This window comes from Sebastes umbrosus, chromosome 13 (assembly GCF_015220745.1).
Source record: "Sebastes umbrosus isolate fSebUmb1 chromosome 13, fSebUmb1.pri, whole genome shotgun sequence".
NCBI lineage: Eukaryota > Metazoa > Chordata > Actinopteri > Perciformes > Sebastidae > Sebastes > Sebastes umbrosus.
In genome coordinates, this window is record NC_051281.1 from 29,679,908 (window position 1) to 29,698,001 (window position 18,094).

The window sequence follows — 18,094 nt, forward strand, 5'->3', positions numbered from 1 at the left end:
GGAAATAACTTATTGGAATTATTAATTTAGGTGGTGTTCCCCTTTAAGTGCACTGAAGTGAGAAATTATGTATTTTATTGCGTATGAATTCATCTTTTATTTTGTAAGAGGAAGAATGAGTTACTTTAATTTTCAAAAACTGCATATTTTCCCTTTAGTCTACCTGCACTAGCGTCAAGTGCAGTCTAATCAATTTAGGTTTAAAAAAATGGGTGAAAAAATGAAAACACTTTTTTTTTTTTTTCAGATTTAGCCACCTTACATTTGATTGGCAGGGAAAACGCCAGGATAACACCATAGCAGATTGCTCTCCATAGGTGATGTTGAAACACACAGTGCCTCAAAGCACACGATTCACTGTCCCCCCCACCGTCATCCTCTCCCTGTTTCTCTCACACTACCTACTGCAATACTGCTGGTGTTGGTAAACAGAATTTCCAATGCGATTTGATTTGTTGTGGTTGAGATTTCATTGTTGAACACGCAGCTAAAAATGCCAGTTTTTAAATTTTATGGTTGAGAGATGGCTAAATATTTCTCGCTAGTGAGCCAGTTATCTTCATTGACAAAAGTGTGACAGTTTTCTTTATTTCATTTTTTTGAGAGAAAAGAAAACAATTCAACAAGGATCACATGGGACTATAGACATACAGTACATGTGCTTAACCTAAATGATAGTTTAAAGCTGAAGTAAGCGGGATTGGGTGTGAATATGATTAAAAGAAGTGGTGAAATGGTCACTATATCCTGACAGTAGTGCAAGAGACAACAACAGCCATGTTAAGATCAGTTGAGGAAATATCAAGCGCCGCCCACCAGCCGGAGCAAACTTTCTCATTTTACAGCTAAACAGTACACTACAAGATGTTTCTGAAAACATTTTACGCGACAAATGGATATTACAGTAAAAGAATATTGATTCATATTTGATCAGCGCTGCCTAGTTTGACCGTTTGATCAAAGTTTGCAAGTGATTGACAGCTGCCTCTGTTGAATGAACAGCCAATAGGAACGCTCTCTCGCTCTGAAATGACCTGTGATTGGCCAAAGATTTTTTAAAGCCTGAAAACAGAGCCATGAGGAGGAGCAGAAGTCTAGTTATCTCTCAGAACACTTGAATTACAATATGCTGAAAGAGTATTATGGAATCTTTTGCCCAATGATGCCAAAAACATTCTGCCTACTGCAGCTTTAATTTCCTTTGAATCTTTACTGTACACCTGGTGCTGAACATAAAGAACCATATGCTTCATAAAGGGATATAGTGTGAAAATTGACCTTTAGCCTTGCAATGTAATAGGCTATACTGTTCATAGTGTCCCCTGACTAGTGACTGAAACAAACAAAAATTAAGCTCAGGTAAGAAAACAGTAGAAAAAAGTTCTACACATGTATCTTTCAGGAGTGTTCACAGTGTGTGTTTGGGTGCTTATTTCATTGGATGCATCCAGTGAAGAACAGTTGTGATGTTGTTTCCTCCCTGCAGCAGTGGGCACTTTCAACATGAATGCGTCATGACATGAGTTTGCTGTCACATTTCTTTTTTTCCCCCTGAAATGGTCATTATATAAGAACTGAAATAAGTGGAACGGCTATGCCAAATCGACATGCTGCTACACACATGCACACACATTATTTCCAAATGCTCCAGCTGGTTGGCTGGCACTGCAGTTAGAGCCATACTGCTTGGACAAGACGGTTGCCAATATGTCAAGTTTAAAAGCAAAGTTAATTATTTTAAAGGTCCCATATTGTGCTCATTTTCAGGTTCATATTTGTATTTTGTGTTTCTACTAGAACATGTTTCATGCTGTAATGTTTAAAAAAAAACTTTATTTTCCTCATTCTGTCTGCCTGAATATACATGTATTTACCCTCTTCCTGAGACGCTCCGTTTTGGTGCATTTCAACGGAATTGCAATGGAATTGCAATGGAATTGCGTCGCTAGGCAACAGTCTGGGTCCATGTTTACTTCCTGTCAGCTGATGTCATTCACATAAACTGCAACAGGAAATAAACTGGGACACATTTAGAACATTTATGTTTAAAACCGTGTAATGGTCTAAATATTGTAGATTTGTGACATCACAAATGGACAGAAATCCAAACGATTTTATTTATTTCTTTGATTCACTGGACTAACGCCGCTCTCTCTCTTCAGTCATTCTATAGCTCGCTTGACCATCGCTGCTCTCTTGAATGCGATGTGTTTACAAACCCCAACCGACAGCTGTTAGACATTATACCTTTAAAGCATCCCGCGTACACATATATTGAGTTCTTCCTTACAATGATCAGTGGGGTAGCGATGACAAAAAAAGGTTGTACTTGGGTGTTGACATTTCAGCACACAGCACAACACTGTAGTTCTTTGACGGCGTGACCGTGTTGGTGTTAAAGCTTCCATTCTGCCACGGCGAGGGTTCTTCAAGCCTGTGAAGTTCGCTGATAAAATTAGCACACCAAATTAGCACTGATGAGTCACTCATTATCAGCTTGGTATATGTTGGCAGGAGGTGGTTTGTCGCGGGCGGCTTCTTTGCTTGTTCAGGTCTTCTATTTATAGGAAAGCAAATTGCTGCAAAAGTAAATATACGTGTGAAGTTTGTTGTCATGATGAACAGAAGGTGTGTGGTCATGATTATCTTTTGCAGCTTTCGATGTCACGTTTGCTGCATTTGTCAGAGTGCTGTAGAGCAAAATCAGGACACTGTTAAAAACAAACGTGATGACTTTTTTCAACTATTTTTTTTTTCTTTTACTAAAGCCAATTTCTAATTGACATAGGCTAATACAGTTTCCAGTATGCAGTATCTCTGAATCAAGAAAATAGAGCCAACTTTACTGTTATGGTTTCCCAGTGTTTTGTACTGTGTCCACGGGGAGAGGAGTGTCATCCTGGAGGTGTCGGAGCACGAAGGTTTGGACAGGATTTCAAACAACAGCAGCACTTTACAGGCACGCTGCATCACTGAGCGTCACTGAAATAGAGCCAAACGCAGCAGAACAACTATTTTGTTTCTCAAAGCGGCTCTTGCTCACTTTGCCGGCTGTGCTTATCCTTAATTGAAAGTGCCTCCTGTAGTTTATTTGTTCATGTCGCTCTACACTTGCAGTGCTGCGCATTAGGAAAATGTTCAGGGTTGGTTTTTTTATTAGAACACTACGGGGCGGATTTGACAAGCCATTTTTACCCGGAGCCCAATGGGTTACGATAAACAAAAAGGATCAAGGTGATTCAGGCTTTATGTAGCTGTTACAGTTCCATTAAAAATCAACCCTGATACTGATATTGCAGATTGGATGAAGACGCCCCCATGAAAACATTACCACTTTTATCCAGATTTCAGGAGCAGACTGACCTTCAGACGAAAGTATTAATGACCGTTTTATTTCCTTAAAGGGCCCATATTGTGCTCATTTTCAGATTCATACTTGTATTTTGTGTTTCTACTAGAACATGTTTACATGCTGTAATGTTCAAGAAAAAACTTTATTTTCCTCATAATGTCTGCTTGATTATACCTGTATTTACCCTCTGTCTGAAACGCTCCGTTTTAGTGCATTTCAACAGAATTGCAATGGAATTGCGTTGCCTGGCAACAGTTTGGGTCCATGTTTACTTCCTGTTAGCTGATGTCATGAACATACACTGCAACCAGGAATAAACTGGGACACATTTAGAATGTTTACGTTTAAAACCGTGTAATGGTCTAAATATTGTATATTTGTGACATCACAAATGGACAGAAATCCTAACAGCTTGTTTCAAACGCACAGTTTCTGAATACGGGCTGTGTGTATTTCCATGAGCGCTTCGATACTTTAAAAGTATTTATAAGGCACTTAAACCTGCTTTATAATATAAAAGACATGAAAATCTTACTTTTTACAATATGGGACCTTTAAATAACTTTAATTTGATGCCTACCATTTGTCTGTTTTATTTAGTCATAACAGCTTTGGTAGAGCTTGCCTACGTTCCCTTGATGACATATTTCCTTGGCTCACTTTAGAAACGTAGGTACTGTACTGCGCCTACGTGTCGTGATGTAGTTGAATGCCAAGCCGTTTGTTACCGCTCAGTAAATATATGAAAAATGAATGTGATAGAATGACAAATGGCCTCGTCTTGAATGTTGCATGCAGGAAATGACAGAAATTTGCTGGCGTGTTTTAGTGCACTTCAGAGCAGTCAGATGACATTATGTACCATTGGCTGACTGTTGACATGATCATAATACATATATAACGGATAAGACTGGGCGATATGGCCAAGATCTTCTATCCTGATATACTGTAGGTCATTTAATATCTCGATAACAATATACAGTATGTCACAATATAGCATGTTTTCTGGTGATTCAATAAATAGTCTATATGAAATAACCACATGGTTAAGCCTATTTTTATATACTCCTGTTTGAATTAAATACTTGACAAATGAGTATTTTCTGGGGCTGTCAATCAATTGAAATATTTAATCGTGATTAATTGCATGATTGTTCATAGTTAATAACGATTATTGCACATTTTTATCTGTTCAAAATCTACCTTAAAGGGAAATTTGTCAAGTATTTAATACTCGTATCAACATGGGAGTGGACAAATATGCTGCTTTATGCAAATGTATGTATATATTTATTATTGTAAATCAATTAACAACACAAAATAATGACAGATATTGTCCAGAAACCCTCACAGGTACTGCATTTAGCATAAAACAATATGCTCAAATCATAACATGACAAACTGCAGCCCAACAGGCAACAACAGCTTTCAGTGTGTCAGTGTGCTGACTTGACTATGACTTGCACTAAAACACGCCAGCAAATTTCTGTCATTTCCTGCATGCAAAATTCAAGACGAGGCCATTTGTCATTCTATCACATTAATTTTTCATATATTGACTGAGCGGTCACAAACGGCTTGGCATTCAACTACATCCCGACACGTAGGCGCAGTACAGTACCTACGTTTTAAAGTGAGCCAAGGAAATTATTTCATCAAGGGAACAGAGGCAAGGTCTGCCAAAGCTGACATGTGATTATCATAAAGTGGGCATGTCTGTAAAGGGGAGACTCGTGGGTACCCATAGAACCCATTTTCATTCACATATCTGGAGTTCAGAGGTCAAGAGATCCCTCTGAAAATGGCTGTACCAATTTTTCCTCGCCAAAATTTAACGTAAGTTTGGAGCGTAATTTAGCCTTCTTCGCGACAAGCTAGTATGACATGGTTGGTACCGATGGATTCATCAGGTTTTGTAGCTTTAAAACTGAGCCAACTACAACTTAAAAACCACTAGTAGTGTTAATGCGTTAAAAAAATGATTGGCCTTAAAACTAATTTGCGTTAACATGTTAATAATGCGTTAACTTTAACAGCCCATAGTGCAAAATGAACATAGCAGTTTTAAGTGAAATTATAGAGAAAAATAAATAAATAAACACCTCGCCTATATTGCAATAGAAACAATAAAGAAAAATATATACGATTGGCATTTTTATATTGTTTTGATGATCGTCATATTGCCCGGCCCTAATCGCAACGGAGATGATCTACTGTTTTTTACTTTACAAACCCTTCACTGGGAAGGTTTCTGTGGACAAACTGCATTCCTCCTTTGTTTCCAGTGGAGGGAATCATCTCTGTGCTCCCCTCCAAACACTGTGGATATGACTGCATCTTCTCTCTCTTTCCCTCCTGCCCCCATTTTTTGTACCTCCCCCCGGGCCAGTGCTGGTGTGTTTTTGTCTGAGTATGGCTCCATGTTCTGTGGAGTGAACATCGTTACCTTAGTGTCTCTTTGGGTGAAAGACGAATGAATCGAGAGTGGTTTAAAGCTAGTCGGTATCAACGTCCTGGAGTAGGCCTGTTATCAATAAGGCCGAAGCTATGCTACGGATGGGTGCCGTTGAAGCCTCTATACGTGAGCACAACAACAAAATAACAGCCTTGGCGGCCCATGACCTCATTGTCTGCTCATGTCAAAAACACTGCTGCCAACAGTCGGTTTGCATCTGCTCGCTTCTGTCACTGCCCACCTTTTAGATGCTAGTTTGTCCCATTATGTCATTTCAACCCTGCTCTGCATTCTTCTCTCCCGTCCTTTTGTAATTACAAGCACTATTTGTGTGATGATATCAACAGTATAGCATGCCCACTCTTCCGGCTTTGAGGACATTTAGGCTACAAATCATACCTTATTCAGCTTTTTGCTTTTTATATATATATAGATTCCTCTTTCCCTCTGTCTCCCTTTCTCTGTTGTGTCATAATTGCAGTGCGAGTGTGACCCATTCCCATGTTAGGAAACTAGTTATATAAACATGGCCTACGGCATTTAACACACCAGTGGCAGCCTGCGCCCCGCACAGAGTACAGTGTGGACACTCAGTGCAACCTCCACGTCTGTTTTTACGATCAGATTTGGAGTATAAGTTAATGAGTGAGTGCGCAACAAATGCAAAAAAAACACTGAATGCAAGAGTGAATAACAACAAAGCATTTTTTTTTTTTCCTGTTTGCCTCGGTAAAGGTGAATCTGACCATCGCACAAAAATGTGACCCAGAAAGTCAAGCCCAGCTAAAAAAGAAATGTGTGTGTGTCAGGCGAGAACAGAACATTGTGTCATTGAAGTCCACTCAAGTTCAATGACAGCACATTTACCCATAATGCTTTGTAACACATCAGAGTGCGTCTCTCAGGGCTCCAAATTACCTCTCACATCTGCTGCCGCTCTGTAGCACGCCAATACCCCGGCACACACACACACACACACACACACACACACACACAGTTCTATTCACACACACATACACATGAGCACCTAAAGCCAAGAGAAGGCCTGTTTGAATTGATTAGGTTGTCATAAGTGAAGTGATGATGTGCTTAAACGGCGATGATGGAGGAAGTTTCTGTCAGTCCGGTGTACCTGGCTTGCATGCTAATTGGGCTCAATTTACTGTAAGTGGAATCAAAGTGGAGTCATGTGCACAATGTAATATTTGACAAATACACAGTATCGTTTAACTGTACAGAATAGGGATGCTAATTTTGAAAAATTAGCCAGCTGCAGTGTTTGAGCACAACAGACAACTGAGACCCCAGTTCACCCGTCCGGGAGCGTTAACTTAGCAGCCACGGTGCTGCGTGTAGTGTCGTGGACATGCAGCCACTTTCCCAGTAAAAGACAGACCGTGTGTGTGTGTGTTTGTGCTACGTTAGCAGCTGTAGCCGTAGCCACACACACATACGCTCTGTCAGCGCGGCGTAACATTAGTGAGTAACCGACAGACCGTGTGTATGTTTGTGTTTGTGCTACGTTAGCAGCTGTAGCTGTAGCCGTAGCCACACACATACGCTCTGTCAGCGCGGCGCAACTTTAGCGAGTGTCCAACAGGCCGCGTGTGTGTTGCCGCGGTGAGTGTGGGTTCGTAGGTGGCGTTATAGCTGTGAACGTTGCAGACATAACAGACGTAACAGTTTATTTGTCGGTGAATAAATGCTACGAGGCAACAACTCCTCCGCTCATGACCCGAGCCAACTTCCTGTATCTGTAACTCCGGCTCAGACTCTCTGAAAGGTGGGCTGTTAAGGTGGACCAGCTTTTCTCCTTAAACTGATAAGCCGCTCCTCTGAGTTTTGCTCAGCTTTTTAATTCATTTGTAATATTTCTTTTAACCGTTTTAACCGATAGCGTTAATCGGTTAAAATTCATAATGTCGGTTTACGGTAAAAACGGTTAATTATTAACATCCCTAGTACAGAAACACCTTACTGAAATATTTCAATATCAATGAGATCCCTTTTTACCAAAGCAAATTGGAGAGGAGAAGAAGGGCAACGGATTGAGTCCAGAAACTTCCTTGGTGCTGTTCAGGAGACAGTTTGCATTTCGCTCTGAAGTTCTAATGTGTTGCTTCCTGTCAGCGGCAAAGCGTCCATGCCTGACAAAAGAATTTGGAGCAAATGGGGCGCATCTCCAGAGACACTGTTAAGAAGGGGCGAGCTTCTCCATTGCAGCTCTAATGTAGCCTTTAAGGTGCAGTTTGCAGGTTTCAAAATATTTATTTGCTGTTTGTATTGAACAGGATCCACTAAAGAAGATGATGGGTCACGTTTCAGTGTGGATTTCAATGCTGAAATTGAAACATTATGGCAGTTTCATATGTTTTTAAAGCAGTCAAGCCTGTGGCTTACAGCCGTTGTACCTGAATTTCTTCTATCAGAGCCTCATTTTGCAGATAAAAATATTTTTGATCTCCCACACATTAAGGGTGGGGGAAGGAATCGATACGGCATGGTTTCGCGATATTTTGCATGGACATATTGTATCAATACACAGACGTCAAGTATTGATCTTGCTAGCTTGACACGAAGGAGGCTAAATAACGCTCCAAAGTACAATTTTGGCGAGGAATAACTGGCATGGCCAATTTTAAAGGGGTCGATTGACCTCTGACCTCATAAATGGCCATGACAGTTTTTCCTCACCAAAATTTAGCATAAGTTTGGAGCGTTATTTAATCTTTAACCTTTTTGCGACAAGCTAGTATGACATGGTTGATACCAATGCCTTGGATTTTCTAGTTTCGTATGATACCAGTATCTTCACTCTCGCTTTTAAACTGAGCCCGCTACAACCTCAGAATTGCAAGTTGTGTTAAAGAAATTAGTGGCGTTAAAATAGATTTGCGTTATCGCCTCAACTTTGACAGCCCTAATCGCAATTTATTGCAATATATCTTATCGCAGTACAATAATACATATCGGCAAATGTTTAAAATTGCATTGAAATCATATTGTGACTTCAGTATCGTGATGACATCGTATTGTCGGGCCTCTGGTGATTCCCACCCCTAATACACACATTAATACACGCTCCTTCACTACAAACTCAATTTTATTTATTTAGCCCGATATCACAAATCACAAATTGGCCTCAGGGGGCTACAGTCTGTACAACATACCACACCCTCTGTCCTTTATGACCCTTGCAGTGGATGCGGAAAAATGTAACCAAAGAAAACCCTTTTAACAGGGAAAAAATGGAAGAAACGCCAAAAAAAATTGTTTTGTCCACCAATACATAGTGGCCATTGATATAAAAGACACAAAAAGCAGAGATCTCACCAGAGATTCCAGGGGACATGCCGCACCACGTGTTGGAAAAAGACAACACAACAATACTGCTTCCTGTTGTAAAGGCTTAAAGGTCCCATATTGTAAAAAGTGAGATTTTCATGTCTTTTATATTATAAAGCAGGTTTAAGTGCTTTATAAATACTGTTAAACTATCAAAATGCTCAATATACGGAGAAATACACACAGCCCGTATTCAGAAATTGTGCGTTTGAAACAAGCCGTTAGCATTTCTGTCCATTTCTGATGTCACAAATATACAATATATTATAGATCATCACACGGTTTTAAACGTAAACATTCTAAATGTGTCCCAGTTTAATCCTGTTGCAGTGTATGGAAATAACATCAGCTAACAGGAAATAAACATGGACCCAAACTGTTGCCTAGCATCGCAATTCCATTGCAATTCCATTGCAATTCCGTTGAAATGCACTAAAACAGAGCGTTTCAGACAGACGGTGAATACAGGTATATTCAGGGAGACAGTATGAGGAAAATAAAGTGTTTTTTGAACATTACAGCATGTAAACATAAAACACGAATGAACCTGAAAATAAGCATAATATGGACCCTTTGATGGGACCTTATGGTTTTTGATCACTAGTAGCGTTACAGAGCAGTGTTTTTACAAACGAGTCCCGGTTTTAATTTGATTGTGCTCGAGGGCGAACATGCAGGTGGGCAACACGATACACTGCAGGTTTCACGCTATCCTGCTTTTTGTTGGAAAGAAATTAGGCTTCGAAAATGGAAATGTTTGTTAGACCTCGGGGTAGACGCAATAAACAGAACTCGGTTTGTCTACAAGAAAACCCCACAAGGCACCTTTAAGCTTTTATGGCGCTCCCCACTTTGGGAACAATCGGGTTGCAGTATTGTTGTGTTGTCATTTTTTTTCCAACATAGTGGTGTGTGCATGTCCCCTGAAATCTCATCATCCTTCAACAACATCGTTTATTTTGTGTTTTTCAATCAATGGTCACTTGTTGTTTGGTCATTGAAGCCAACAGTAGTCGATGCTGTAAGTCTGATTGTTCTAATGATCTAATTTTACCTATTGAGCCACTGCCTTTTGAGTACCACTCGTTTCATAGTAAACAAACAAAAGCAAAGGGGTCGCAAGAATAAGAATGTAGTGAATTGTTTTTTTTCAGTTTGTTCACCTCGCTACATCAACAAAGCACTCAATTTTACATTTACATTTGCTCCTAAAGCCTTTTCCACTCTAACATGAGCTCTCTGCTGCTTGTCCTCACTGTTGATCTACCTGCCCCCTCATTCTCTCTGTTACTCCCACTGGTTTACCTTGAATGACCCAATTGGAAAATGATACAGAACCCCTCCTGAGTCGGCATGTTTGTTTCACATTGAATCATTAGTCCTCCAGTCCATAGCTTGGCTTTCCACCAAAATCAGGTGGCAGTGTCTTGCAGTTATTTATTTTTTAAAAAGTAAGGTGGTTTCTTTGAGCTCTTTTCATGTGTCAGAAGTACTGTCGAGGTAGACCGAGTAATTGCTTTGGCCGATTGAAAAAAACAAAGTTAGGAAAGCAATGTTAAAGTCGAGCCTAATGTTGCCTTACACATAAAAGAATAATCCCAGTCACTTCCACACAGTGAGGCATACAATTTATTAATTATACACTGGTATCGGATTGGTACTCGGCATCGGCCGAAACCCAAAGCCCAGGTATCGCTGTCGGGACTGGAAAAAGTCGGATCGGTGCATCCCTAGTTATTATATCGGCCTTTAAAAATCCACTATCGGTCAACCTCAAGTCAGAAGTAGAGTGCTTTATAAAACAATGAAGTGTAACAATAAGAAACAAGAATACCGTTAATAAGGGAATATCACATCACAGAGATAAAATCAATAAATGAAGCGAAAGAATACTCGGATAATAACACTTGAATATTCACTCAGCAGTTTTTTGTACTTTAAAGGTCCCATATCGTGCTCATTTTCTGGTTCATTCTTATATTTTGTGTTTTCTACTAGAACATGTTTACATGCTGTAATGTTAAAAAAAAACTTTATTTTTCTCATACTGTCTGTCTGAAATGCTCCGTTTTAGTGCATTTCAACAGAATTGCAACGGAATTCCGTTGCTAGGCAACAGTTTGGGTCCATGTTTACTTCTTGTCAGCTGATGTTATTTCCTAAACTGCAACAGGAAATAAACTGGGACACATTTAGAATGTTTATGTTTAAAATCGTGTAATGGTCTAAATATTATATATTTGTGACATCACAAATGGACAGAAATCCAAACGACTCGTTTCAAACGCACAATTTCTGAATACAGGCTGTGTGTATTTCTCTGTATATTGAGCGTTTTGATAGTTTAACCGTATTTATAAAGCACTTAAACCTGTTTTTTAATATAAGAGACGTGAAAATCAATTTTTTTTACAATATGGGACCTTTAAAAGTGTCCATTAGGGGTGCAGTGCTGGCAGGACTCTGTTCGGTCCTTCCATCAGAGGCAGGTCCGTTACCAAACTAAAATAGTAACCCTTATGTAACCGTGGCCGTTGCCTGGTGAAAGGAGATGTCAAAGGCAGTTCTGCAGCGTGGTGGCTTTAAAGCTTTCTCAGAGTGCAACTACTAAACAAGTAGTGAAACAGAACACGAGAGGGGGAAAAAATGCCGTTTTGGCTGGCAAAGGTCTTGTTTATTTATTAAAAATATTATCCTCAAAGAGATGAAGCGAGACTAAGTATGGCATGCTGTTACATTATGTCCGATTCCAAGAACTTGCCTTCAGTTTGAATAATTTGGATCATTAGATGAAAGGATGGCACAGTACTGACCGTCATATATTCGTTTCCTTTCCCCCTGAAACAGTGAATCATCAGTACATCGTGTATTTTCAGAGTGAATCTGCAGAACTCCTTGTTTTGAAGGCCTTTTTTCCATCTAAAAGAATTCCCCCAGTCTCTTGTGTGTTGGGAAATTGCAGTTTCAACATCGCAATTTTTTAAAATTGCCAAGGCTACAGGCGGTCACACAGTCAGCAAAAATAGACATGTAGACAGATAGCAAGCAGGCAGTCAGAAAGTCAGACCAGCTTTGTTCACTGGTCCATAGTAGAGCAGGCCTAAGGCAGCTATGGCCAGATGGTAATCCCAGAAAGATGTCCCACCATCCCGTTTTATTGATACTGACTCACCGCCTACAGCTCATGTGTGCTTTAACGAGGCTGCATACTTCATCTTCTTTATAGGTAGCCTTGTCTTTATTCTGACGTGCATTCATCAATGGAGGACTTCACTTAGGATACAATCACACCCACTCACACCTGAGAGCTGCCCGATGCAACCCTCTACCGTCGGCCGCAGGGAGCAAAGCGTTCAACGTCATTTAAGGTTTTACGCGTACAGCTCTAAAAAGGAGACGACCGTGTTTTTGTGTTGGCGGCGTGTGCCAGGCATGGATGTATAAAGAGAACTGTATACAGCGTTGGAGGCGGGCTCCCGTTCATTCCTATGAGAGTCGCTCAGTGGCGCACAAAGCCAAAATGGCTCGACTGCTGAGTGACCCCGAGTACCCGTATCATTCGGAGATCTTCCGCATCCATTGCGCCAAGGGATGCACTGATACCAATACCGGTATCGGGTGTCGGGTCCGATACTGTGCTCATGTACTCGTCACCACCTTTCGGGTCATCATGCTCCACCTCCCCGACGGTGTGGGCGAGACGGGCTGGTGGTGCGCCCGACCCGCTGGACCAGGATCCCACCTCAGCCAGCGCGCGCCGGCCCTCACTTTCATAGCGCCACGGGGTTTTGCTTGCACCCTCTAACTCGCGTGTGGGTTAGACTCCTTGGTCCGTGGGTTGCTGACATCGCCGCAGACCCCTGGCGCCTTTTATGTGAGCCGCGAGCCATCTTCACCCCGAGCCTTTCCATGCCGACCTAGAGCCGGTCACGGTGCACCGCCTCGTATGCGGGACTCCCCAGCCGGCCGTGTGTCGCTCACACCCTCCAGCTGGCTGTTAACGAGGGTCTTTTGGCACAGAGAAGTACTCGTATCGGTTCTCGGTATCGGCGAGTACCCAAATGTAAAGACTTATACTTCCGTAGAGCAGGCGCAGTACCGTTTCCTTTAACTCCGCCTACCAGCCCTCGCTCCAGCCTTGGTCTGGGTCTCATTCAAATAAAAGGAGGAAGGGAAATAACTCTGGATTCCGCTATTAGTGCATTTTACAACTTTTAGGACCTAATGATTTCATACTGGGAAGTTGATTTATATAAAAAAAATAATGATCCGCTGAGTTACAGACTCTTTCCCAATGTAAGTCTATAGTGAAAAGTATTTTTTGGCCCAATGGCATCACGTGACGGACACGGAAGTTGTGGTACCGCCGTTTGGCCACTATGAAAATTTGCTTCACAGCCCGGCGCTCCTCCTGGGGGGGTTTGTGCCTGGCAGACAGAAGACGACTTTGAGAAAGAGGGGGAAACTCAATAAGAGGGAAAATGAAGGGAGTTGGGGGAAGGGAGGCCTGGGGGGGGGAAGGGAGGCCTGGCAGAGGGACGGAGGGGCCCGAGCGCCACAGGCTCATCTGCCCATGCCTCACTTCCCCCTCTGTGGTTCTATTGGCCTGGCACATCGACACCAACAACAACGCGCCAGGAGGCTGTCACTTCCTTTTATTTACAGTAGTATCGTTGCTTTCCCGAGACCATTCTTTCAGGAAAGAGATTTCTTCTTATGCAAATGTGTATATACATCAGCTTGAGTTCCTCTAATTTTTTGGTTTCCCCGTTGCGCTCCACATGAACTCGAGGGAACTATCCAGTGCCCGAACGAGCAGTGTTTGGCAGACTTACTGGAGCAGTTGGGGGTTAAATAGGCCTTACTCAGTGACATCTCAGTGGCTCTACTCCTGGGAGGGGAGACTGTTAGAGAGTAGTTGTTGATTTGACCGCACTACTAAAACTGTCTGGTAGCTTTGCCATATTGCTACAGATCTCGCTTCATTTATTCCCCCAAGTGTAAGATGGCAAACTGTTTAGGAAAACTGTTGATAGTTTATCAGTGTGAATGGAGGGGTCGGAGTTCCTTTCCAGGAAAACCAGCTGGCGGTTAGATACAGCACCTGTGAACAAAATACATCCATGCATTCACTGCACTTTAGCTCCTGATTCATTGGAGCTACATTTTTCTCAGAGGCAATTTGTCAGGGATTACCTGATGAATGTAATAAAAGATTATGTTTGAACACATTTTTTTTTTTTCCATTTGTGCTTCAGGTCTACTTATATCCTGCACCTCGGCCTGTAACTGGCTGGTTATGTAAAGCAGTCGCTACCTTTTCCAGACACTTCGTCCAGTCTCACTTCTACTTTTAATTGATTTTACAGACAAACTATAACATATCATATTACAAGGTCAGGCAACATGAAAGAGGCTATAAAATTGGGTTTGCAACTTCAATGGAACACTGGTCCGACGGGGCCCTGAGAGCTCAGTGCACTGCAAATGAAGACAACACAAGCAAATGAAGAAACTAGGGCTGTCAATCAATGACAATATTTAATCACTATTAATCTCATGATTGTCCATAGTTAATCACGATTAATCGCAAATGAATCGCAAATTTTGTATCTGTTCGAAATGTACCTTTAAAGGGAGATGTGTCAAGTATTTAATATTCTTATCAACATAGGAGTGGGCAAATATGCTGCTTTATGCAAATTAATGTATATATTTATTATTGGAAATCAATTAACGACACAAACAGATACTGTCCAGAAACCCTCACAGGTACTGCATTTAGAATAAACAATATGCTCCAATCATAACATGGCAAACTGCAGCCCAACAGACAACAACAGCTGTCAGTGTGTCAGTGTGCTGACTTGACTATGACTTGCCCCCAAACTGCATGTGATTATCATAAAGTGGGCATGTCTGTAAAGGGGAGACTCGTGGGTACCCAGAGAACCCATTTACATGCACATATCTTGAGGTCAGAGGTCAAGGGACCCCTTTGAAAATGGTCATACTAGTTTTTCCTTGCCAAAATTAAGCACAAGTTTGGAGCGTTATTTAGCCTCCTTCATGACAAGCTAGCATTACATGGTCGGAACCGATGGATTCATTAGGTTTTCTAGCTTTAAAACTGACCCCGCTACAGCCTTTGAAAGATCGATTGCATTAATGCGTTAAAGAAATTAGCGGCCTTAAAACTAATCTGTGTTAACGCATTATTACAGTGTTACCTTTGACAGCCCGAGAAGAAACATCTTCACCAATTTGACGACACGTGCAGCATTTAGACAAAGAAGCTGACAACACAATGCCCACGGATGGGAAACGCTTGCCATGGTTTGGCGCTTATGAAGTTATTGCAGTCAGCTACCCGTCACTGTGATCGCATGATTTGGATATTATAGTAATAAGTAGGGATGCACTGATACCCGATACCAGTATCGGGTATCGGGTCCGATACTGTGCTCATGTACTCGTACTCGCAAAACAGCTCCAATACAACGGCACCGATACCACTTTACAGCAGCATGACGTTAACCTCACTTTCATTGCGCCACAGGGTTTTGCTTGCACTCTCTGACTCGCGGGTGCGTTAGACTGGGTGCGTTAGACTCCTTGGTCCGTGTTTCAAGACGGGTCGGGTAGGTTACGGACAACGCCACAGACCTCTGGCGCCTTTTACGTGGGCCGAGGCATGACGCGGTTGGGGCGCACTGAGGCCAGTCCGCCCCGGTCGACAGTCGCTCCGGGAACAGGGAGCCCCGTCACGGTGCGGCCAGGTCTGGGCGGGGAGCGCTCTAAAGCTGCGGCCGCAAGCCACCTTCGCCCCGAGCCTTTCCAAGCCGACCTAGAGCCGGTACAGAGAAGTACTCGTATCGGTACTCAGTACCGGCGAGTACCCAAATGTAAGTACTTGTACTTGTACTAGGTCTGAAAAACAGTGGTATCGGTGCATCCCTAGTAATAAGCAAAAAGCTAACTCTAGATTAACAGCAGATATCTGCAATAAAATCTGAATCACGTGATCACAATGTTAAAATAAGCCAACAAAAAATAAATTTGAGGTCATTCTCCAACTCCACTGACGGATAGCGGACTTCACTGGCTGCATATCCCGGCCAGGTGTGTTGTCATATCGGTGAAGGTGTTTCTTCATTTGCTTATGTTATGTCTGTTTGCATTCTTAATCCGCCGTGCATTGAGCTCTCAGGGCCACCGTACAGTCCTCCAGGAACAGGCCCTAGTGATAAAGGCTTCCCACAAACACTTCTCATTTTACCAGGTGCCTACTTCAGCCTACTTTACCCTGATTTTATGTCTTGTCATCTCCATACACTCACAATGTACGACACACACACACACAGAAATGTGAACACAACATGTCGTGGCCTACTTTTTCGAGCACCTCTGTTGTAATCCTATCTGCGACCGCTGAATAGAAGCAGTGTGGGAAAGCCTGAACCACCATTGTGCGACAGCAGGACTGAAAGAAGAGGGAGGTTGGAGCGGTTCTGCAGGCTGGTTTATTTAGTCTCCATCTTGGAAGTGGCTAATTAGCCGGGACCCCCACATTCCTGTTCAATGAGAACGAACCCAATGCCGGTGCAAACATACATAAAAACACAAACTATAGTCTTAAACATTCCCCGGTGATTACAGTCGGAGTTTTGTCCTCCTCACGCAAACACGCACTTTCACTCCCAGAGAACATAATGCGCGCTCAGGTGGCAGCGCTGGATGCTTGCACATGGGCGGTGGCAATGCAGATGTTACCTGGTGGCTCTACGCTTTCCTGTGTGTGTGTGTGCGCCTCTGCGTGTGTGTGTGTGTTTGCTGGCCAGCTGTGATGGCCAGCTGCCCACTTTACCAAGGCCTTGGCAACTCCCCAGATGGTTGACCCAGATAGACACAGCAAGAGAGGAGAGGAACACTCAAACACACACTCTCTTTGATACACACACACTCTGATGTTAGACCTGCGTGGGCACCCTTCGCACAGGGATGCTCATGCAGTCCCATCAGAGCAGGTGAGGGAGGAAAATAAGAGTTTTTTTTTGGTTTTTTTTCTGGCTTATTTTTGGGATGACCTCAAACTCTCCTGATGCAGCAAAGTTTCATCAGTATGTGGCTCTTTGTTGTTTAAAGGCGTACTACACAGCAGTAATCGGACATTATGAGTTTGTTCAGCGACTTTCAAGTCTTACAACAGTTTGCATATTGCATGAAGTCCGGAATATATGCAAGGGGGGCTAGACAGTAATGGTTTCCCAGGCAAACACAGTTGGAACTGCACGGGCAACCAGATTTTTGGAAAAGATCTGGCGCTTTCCTGTGGGATGTTGTACCAAAAAGTAAACGGTACAAATCAAACACTTTGGAGTGAACATGATTAAGTCTGGACCACCTGACCGTCATTTCATACGCTGCCTCTTGTTCTTTGCCGTGATTGTACACCTTTTTTAATGTACATTGTCCCCACCAGAGAAACAGCAGCAGTTTGTTCACACTGTTTTCAGGTGCCCTCTTGTCGTGCTACCTAGCTGGAAAATAGCAAATGGGAAATTTCTAGGGGTGGGAAAAAAATCGATTCAGTATCGCAATTTTTTTTTTTACGATTCTCAAATAGATTTTTTAATACCAGAATGAATAGATTTGCTTCATTTGAGTCTATGCGGAGGTAGAAGGAAGTCACCGCTTTAATTGTTGTAGTCTGAGTAACGTGACGTCATATCCGTTCCGTATCCGTCAACCAAAACAAACCACAGCTGGTCGCAGCTAGCCGAGACGAGTAAGTACAAAACAGCGGAGGGTCCATGTGGACACGACCTGAAACCTCCCATGTTAAATCCAGCGTGGTAAACACTACACATCCAGTAAAGGATGGAAACACTTTGGGTTTCACACATTGACAGGAAAAGCAGAGCTAGACATCACGGCTAAAG

The 18,094-nt window shown here is 42.3% G+C and overlaps 1 protein-coding gene across 2 annotated transcripts in view; it reads left to right on the forward strand.

Annotated features, from left to right (window-relative positions):
• adarb1b (adenosine deaminase RNA specific B1b) overlaps positions 1 to 18,094 on the forward strand; it is a 181,409-nt gene that overhangs the window by 87,204 nt on the left and 76,111 nt on the right. Inside the window, exon 3 of one of the 2 annotated variants that reach the window (XM_037789130.1) lies at positions 248 to 317. The exons of the other annotated variant lie outside the window; for it this stretch is intronic. The gene's annotated coding sequence lies outside the window, so the exon portion shown is untranslated. The remainder of the gene's footprint in view (positions 1 to 247; positions 318 to 18,094) is intronic. 2 annotated transcript variants of the gene reach the window in all.